At 35.9% G+C, this 7,992-nt stretch overlaps 1 long non-coding RNA gene across 2 annotated transcripts; it reads right to left on the reverse strand.

The window, feature by feature from the left end:
• Positions 1–1,690: 1,690 nt before the first annotated feature.
• Positions 1,691–7,355, reverse strand: LOC118760997. Of its 2 annotated transcripts, XR_004997085.1 has the most exons (3): positions 7,235–7,355; positions 4,688–4,841; positions 1,691–1,701 (listed from the first exon to the last, which is right to left on the reverse strand). It is a non-coding gene; the product is annotated as an uncharacterized LOC118760997 (long non-coding RNA). The 2 variants fall into 2 exon arrangements; XR_004997084.1 differs by lacking the exon at positions 1,691–1,701 and having other exon boundaries at positions 4,611–4,841.
• Between the last annotated feature and the right edge of the window lie 637 nt (positions 7,356–7,992).

The raw sequence follows: 7,992 nt of genomic DNA on the forward strand, positions 1-7,992 counted from the left end.
ATTTATCCCATGGCAGTCATTTTTTGGATGATATTGTAAATTGTTTTAGCGACAACGTCATGTTGTATAGGAAGGGAATATCTCGATGGCATTCTGAGCAGCTACTGTGTAATACTCTCTCTCTCTTTTACTCTTTTACTCTTTTACTTGTTTCAGTCATTTGACTGCGGCCATGCTGGAGTACCGCCTTTAGTCGAGGAAATCGACCCTAGGACTTATTCTTTGTAAGCCTAGTACTTATTCTATCGGTCGCTTTTGCCGAACCGCTAAGTAACGGGGACGTAAACGCACCAGCATCGGTTGTCAAGCGATGTTGGTGGTGGTGGTGGGGGAACAAACGCAGACACACAAACACACACACAAATATACATATATATATACATATATACGACGGGCTTCTTTCAGTTTCCGTCTACCAAATCCACTCACAAGGCTTTGGTCGGCCCGAGGCTATAGTAGAAGACACTCATCCAAGCTGCCGCACAGTGGAACTGAACCCAGAACCATGTGGTTGGTATGCAAGCTACTTACCCCACATCCACTCCTACTCCTACTTCAATAGAAACGTGACATAATTGACATCTCTGGTTACACTTTGAGGCGTTAATGGATCCAATAACTCTTTTGTTTATTGGGTATTTTGTAGCAATCTCGTAATCTTTCATTATCTTCGAAGCGCGATGTGATGTAACGGTCGCGAGTCCAAGAGAGGTTGTACTTCATGTTGATATCAGTGTCATCATCAAGTATTCGGAAAATATAATCAAGCAAAGTCAATTTTTAATTTGTTGAGTGTTTCTCTAACATGTTTTCTTTGAGGTATGATAGTCTAATTGCTTTGAAGTATGTTAATCCAACTGCTTTATGGTTGTACGGAAGGTCTTCAGGAATAGAATATTTCCCAAGGAGCTCACTGCTAATACGTAGAATGTTGTTTCCTTTGCTTTTCAAGAATAGGTTCATATATTTATTTTTGCTGGTGCTGTCTGAGAGATACTGTACAACATTCGAAGTCTGCCTTCACTGACCTCAAGACTCTTTCTCCTTAACCTCTTCTAGGTAGAGCCTGTCGACATCCCTGTCTCTATGGAAGTTTCCAGTTGATGTCAAGATCTAGCGGGTCATAACATCTATGAAGTGAATTTCCTCTGCATGTCAATAAAATATTCCAAATGATGGTATCAGAACCGCATGTTGTAAGAAGAGTATCCAACAGCTATATTTTTCTAAGTCTGGCGTAATATTCTTGGGTCACTTTCGCTTTGTTGGGAACCCCAGATGCTTGTATGTATGTATGTATGTATGTATGTATGTATGTATGTATGTATGTATGTATGTATGTATGTATGTATGTATGTATACACATACGCCTATTTATTTATCTAGATATATGTGTCTATATATTTGTTATCTTCTGTTTTTAATTATTTAAATTCTTCCTCTGTGGAAGGAGCTAGATTTTAACAAAGATACAAAGCTCCATCGCTAGAATGTTGATAAGTACAATGTCGCATATTAAACTTGTGGAAAGTCTTGCATAGTTGAGTTCTTTTACCGAAAATCCAAGCTTATCCTGACTGTCAGTGAGGTATTTACTCACAAAACCAAGTGCACCAATTATTATTGCTAAAAACTTAAAATTATAATCTTGATATAGAAGCTGGAGGTTTCGAAGCAGTTGCCAATAGCTACCCTCTTCCGCTTTGATTTTCGAAGAGATATCCACATCAGCAAAACAGCTAACCTCTATGACAGTACATATTTTTTCTTGTCTGTCCCAAACAAAAATATACGGCCTGTCATGCTTACACTCGACAGATGTTTTAATGGGAACGTTCCAGCAGTATTCCTTGTGTTGATGTTTGTCTTCGTATTCAACAATAGAGAAATTCTCTATATTTATTCGAGGACGGTTTTTTCTCCCCGCTAGCATTGGATATTGTTTTTTTGCGACATCGTCAAGCGCATTGGGACGTAACGTGATGACATTTTTGAGCAGCTGCTAATTACATGTATGATGTCTTCCACAGAAACAAGACATAATCTACGACTTCGATTACATCTTCGAACTTAATATAGAGTTAATTTTGTACGGTTGCCTGCTTGGTAGCAAAGTTATTAAGGAAAGCATTTGTTTTGTTCATCATCCTTCAAATCTTAAGAAAGTCTTGCAGATTTTTATCATCTCTGAAATGATCATTTGCAGTATGTGAATTAGGGAGCTGCGTCCTCTCCCCCGAAGAAGAATATATGTATGTATATGTATGTATGTATGTATGTATGTATGTATGTATGTATGTATGTATGTATGTATTATGCATGTATGTATGTATGCATGTATGAATGTATTCTCATGCATATAGTTGCATATCTAGACATTCTTTTATTCTTTTATTTATTTCAGTCATTTGACTACGGCCATGCTGGAGTACGGCATTTAATCGAACAAATCGACCCCAGGACTTATTCTTTGTAAGCCTAGTACTTATTCTGTCGATCTCTTTTGCCGATCCGCTGTGTGTTACGGGGACGTAAACATACCAGCATCGGTTGTCAAGCGATGGTGACGTATCAAACACAGACACACAAACATAAATATCTATCTATCTATCTATCTATCTATCTATCTATCTATCTATCTATCTATCTATCTATCTATCTATCTATCTATCTCATCCATCTATCCATCCATCCATCCATCCATCCATCCATCCATCGTCCGTCCGTCCGTCCGTCCGTCTGTCTGTCTGTCTGTCTGTCTATCTATCTATCTATCTATCTATCTATATATATATATATATGATATATATATAAAAAATGTAATATATAATAAATATCTGTAAATATAAACCATCCGATCTTCTGATTACCTCATTTCTTCTAATATATAATACCTGTACATCATCTCCAAACCTTCCATATATATATATATATATATATATCTATATATATATATATAAGAAATGAAAACAAAACAATAAATTGAACAATTATAAATTCAATTCAAGTTAAATATTTTATACAAACAAACGACAAATCTCATAAATTACGACTGTTTCTACTTCATAAATAAAACGAACTTTTTCAAGAATAATCAAATCCGTTTAAATATGTAATGATGCTTCATCAGCTTGATATATCCTCTTCAATATTTCACGCTTTTTGAGAGCGAGCTTAATCATAAATAAGAAAATAGCCTCCATTTTAATAATGAAGCGAAAACAGCTGCAATTTATGAGATGTCTCATTTGCTTGTATAAAATATTTAAATTGAATTGAATTTATAATTGTTCAATTTATTGTTTCGTTTTCCATTTGTTTTGTACATTTATACGTATGTTTATTTTTTATTTATTTACCTATTAGAATAACATTGTTATTGATATAAGTAATAAAAACCAGTAAATTCTTCGGATATTTAATATCCCTTAGGTCGTTTTTTACACCAGTACTCCTTTTTATTATGAGTGGCTATGGCTTCTACCATACTGTGGGTTCTTATTTCTTTGCCCTCGAGGTTAACCTTCCGACGGATTTCATTATAGAGTGTCTTATCTACAACATCATGTCTTATCGGTAAATAATACCGTGATGGCATTTTCAGACAACTGTTTATGATGCTGATGATATGTAAGCATGCATGTATGTCTGTATGTGTGTATGTATGTATGTATGTATGTATGTATGTATGTATGTATGTATGTATGTATGTATGTATGCATGCATGTATGCATGCATGCATGTATGCATGCATGCATGTATGCATGCATGTATGTATGTATGTATGTATGTATGTATGTATGTATGTATGATGTATGTATATGCGTGGGTGTTTAACTGTGTACCCTAATACCAACCAAAGGTATTTCTGTGTCTCCGCGCTCAGATGGATTGTCATCACACACGCTAGTTAATCCATAGAATGGACCCCAGCAGCTGCCACTATTCCGCGTCAGATCAGACCTGCAAATAATAGTGTCTGATAGGTGGTTTCACTCCTCTCAAAACCCTGGTTGTCCCGAACAATAGTCCAACTATTGAATGCAGTTTAAAGTTACAGCATCCTTCTATGAGTGAAACACTCTGATGTTAAACCTACAGTTTCATATAGTTGCTGGTCATCTCGCTTCATCCTGTTACTAGTGTCTGATCACGCCGACTCAGAGAGTGGTATTCATGTTGTACAAGTGTTTATCACAATAATTCAATTTCACTTTATGGTGACCTTATTCGTCACTCCATCCTCTAAAAGTTCTATGGCAATGGAAAAAATGGCGACCAAACCAGTTGTAACTGTACAATAAGTTACAGATTTCGTCGGTCACATATCCTTCAAAAAAAAAAAAACCATGCAGAACTGCAATGGGACTGAATAGTCATCTGAGAAGTCATGCACGGAATGTCAGAAATCGTATTGACGATGAGGAAGCACAAGGAGACTGGTGCGATCACATGTATGTATGTGTGTATGTATGTATGTAGTATGTATGTGTGTGCGTGTGTGCGCGCGAGTGTGCACGCATGCATGTATATACGCATACATGTATATGTAAATAAGCTCGATGGTATCTGAACTGTAGATGTCGGAAACACAAAACACAATACTATAATTTTAATGATGATCTCTATTTTTTTATTTTTCATTTTTCAGTCATATCTATTGTTTATTAAACTTCTTCTTGTAAACATACGAGTCTTGGAATTTACTGCCGTTTTTAGTATTTTTTTATCGCTGATTGTCAAGCTTAGTCGGGTGGAATTCAGCAAACTCTCCTGTGAATCAAGTATTAAAAATTTCTTTCTCAATTGCTTTAGCTTCACTCCCTTTTTCTGATATATCACTGGAAAAAAAATATGAACGTAATATCTTACTTATAATAATAATTTAAAATAATTATTATAACCCTTTTACACCTATGTATGAAAATTAATAACACATATAACAAAATAATTGGGGGAACACTGTGTAGCAGATTTCTTTAGCGACTAAAAGATGTAAAACGAAAAAGATGAAATTCAAAACTACTCGACTTTAATGTGAACTTCTGAAACAGACACCCGTGACTGCATCAGTGTTCCTTACTGTACAGGGCTACTGAGAGTTACATAAACAGCTCATGTACATTAAGCAATAGCCGTGAAAGGATATTAACTGATTATAGTAATGACTTCCAGCGTTTCTGTGACCTTGTCACTGTCACCATATGTTCATTATACATGGTACCTTTGTTGTATTAAAAAAGAATTTAAAAATCGTGAATATAAGCACCATAAGGAAACTTGCTATTCCCTATGTGTGTTTTCTCATTTTCTCTGCGTTCTTCCGTTTTCAGGATATGAGATTAGACATTTTCCATCAATTGCTTTTCATCAATTTAAAACGTCTTGATAACTCCAGCTGCGATATCCTAGAAACTACTGGGTTTATCCAATATTATGTTGATTGTGCGAGAGAGAGAGAGAGAAAGAGATGCTGTAGGTATAATGGCAGGAACAAAGGATAACTGATTAGATTCATGTTAACGGATATTGAATACTTAATGGTATTCATAACTTAGCAACATAAGCAGCACTATTTTCTTTCTTTTTTTTTGTCAGTGATGAGGTGGCAGTTTTGAGTGACGAAAATTTTGACACCATATTACAAATAAGTAAGCAGTCTTTGTATGTTCTGAACGGCTAGCTTGTATCGCCCATGCTGCAATCGCTTTAGTTTTAGCACACGATCTCAGATCAAAACACTTACTATGCGACTACACCTCTGTAATAATGGCTTCAAATTTTGGCTCAAGGCCTGTAAGTTAAGGCGGTTAGGGTAGGTCGATTATATCGATCCCTGTACTCAACTGGTACTCTTTTTATCGACCCCGAAAGGATGAAAGGCAAAGTCGACCTCGGCATAATTTGAACTCTGAACCTAAAGACGAACGAAATGCCGCTAAGCATTTTTTCGGCGTGCTAACGATTCTGCCGGCTAGCCGCCTTACATATCCGTAATATTAATGGTTTGGTCTAGCAGAAGCAGTTGTGCCAGTAGCCTTTATAGCACCGCTTAGATTGATGTTTTTATGTGACCGAGGATTTTGCATAACTGTAAGCAAGGTCCCTATATGGTTGCGCTAACCAGCAGCCATATCTATTTCAAATTATACCCCACTCTCTTAAAAATAAAAACACAGTGAAGAATGTAATTCTGTATAAACGATACGCATTTAGCTATATCTACCTATATGTGTAAGTGCATACATACATACATACACACACAATATATATATATGTGGCCGTGGCACGTAAAATACTCCAATGCGACCGTACGACAGGCACCCTTGCCAACCCCCTTTGCTTGTGAAGACATGTTGGGGCAAGCGAAATCGAAATCGAATTGAACCAGCCAGGATCCCTGGTCTGGTGGTACGTAAAAAGCACTATCCAACTCGTGGCCGATGCCAGCACCGCCTCGACTGGCTTCCGTGCCGGTGGCACATAAAATACACCAATCTGACGTGTGGCCGTTGCCAGCCCCGCATGGCACCTGTGCAGGTGGCACGTATAAAAAAGCACCCACTACCACTTACGGAGTGGTTGGCGTTAGGAAGGGCATCCAGCTGTAGAAACATTGCCCAATTAGACTGGAGCCTGGTGCAGCCTTCTGGCTTCCCAGAACCCCGGTCGAACGTCCAACCCATGCTAGCATGGAGAACGGACGTTAACGACGATGATGAGATGATATATATATATATATATAATATATATATATATATATATAAATTAGAAGAAAAAAAACCTTTTATCAATTCGATAATGAAAAATTAAATTATACCATCTAGAAAATTACTTATTATAAAAAGATTAAATATAAGATAAAACATAACGATGATTAAGTAATGTGCAAAATAATAAATATCATTATTATTATTATCATTATTATTATTATTATTATTATTATTATATTATTATTATTATTATATTATATAATATATATATATATATATATATATATATATATATATATATGTATTATGTATATTATATAAATATATAAATATGTTTGTATAATATATACAAAATACACAAACACACGCGCGCACGCGAATTTCTTGCATGATCATGTCGCAAAAATCGCATTTATAATTTTAGGGGTGGAAAAAGAAACAAACATTTACTCATATCTGTATTTATTTATATACATTACAACTACACTCCCTTTCGGTAGTAACATTTTCAGACAACTTACGCGCATTGTCCAGTGAAAAGTTGGGACCAACAACTAACATTACTCTCATTGTTATCACAGTTTACTTGGAAACATTCCGCCAATAAATCTTTATTTCTGAAAGGAACAAAATGAAAGAGCATGAAAGATAATATGATAAAGTAATATATTCTAAAATAAGAAAAAGAAATGAAATACGATGTAAATGATTGATTTGACACTTAAACAAGGTCTAAGTCAACTACTGAGATAAAAAAAAATACAAGTAAATTGTAAACTTCGTTGCCGTCCTTTATATATATTCTAGATTTCATTTAAATAATCGAAAACAGGTGAACAAATAAATTGGTTTTCCTTATCTTTCAGGAAGTCTTACATTACCTTAAAGTAAATAGACCATACAGAAATTTGGCAAGCATTTTCAGTCATGTCTGCTGTTGTCGTTGGTGTTGTTGTCGTTGCTGTTGTTGTTGTTGTTGTTGTTGCTGTTGTTAAGCAACAAGACGGGTAAGGGTGATTAGGTGATGGTCTAGGGCTTAGGGGCGGGAGACCCCAGACCTTGGAAAAAAAAAAACTTTGGTCGTCTTGTTCCTTCGTTGACGCCCGACACCACTAGGAAGTGGCCCTCGAAGTCGTTGGAAATGGAGATCTTCAGGACCAAATTCTTGACCGGCTGTTGTTGTTGGTGGTGGTGGCGTTGTTGTTGTTGTTGCTGATGATGATGATAATTACGTCTTATAACATACCTTTTATTTTTTTTACTTGTTTCAGTCATTGAA

Source organism: Octopus sinensis, unplaced genomic scaffold (genome assembly GCF_006345805.1).
Source record: "Octopus sinensis unplaced genomic scaffold, ASM634580v1 Contig03938, whole genome shotgun sequence".
In the NCBI taxonomy this organism is placed as follows: Eukaryota; Metazoa; Mollusca; class Cephalopoda; order Octopoda; family Octopodidae; genus Octopus; species Octopus sinensis.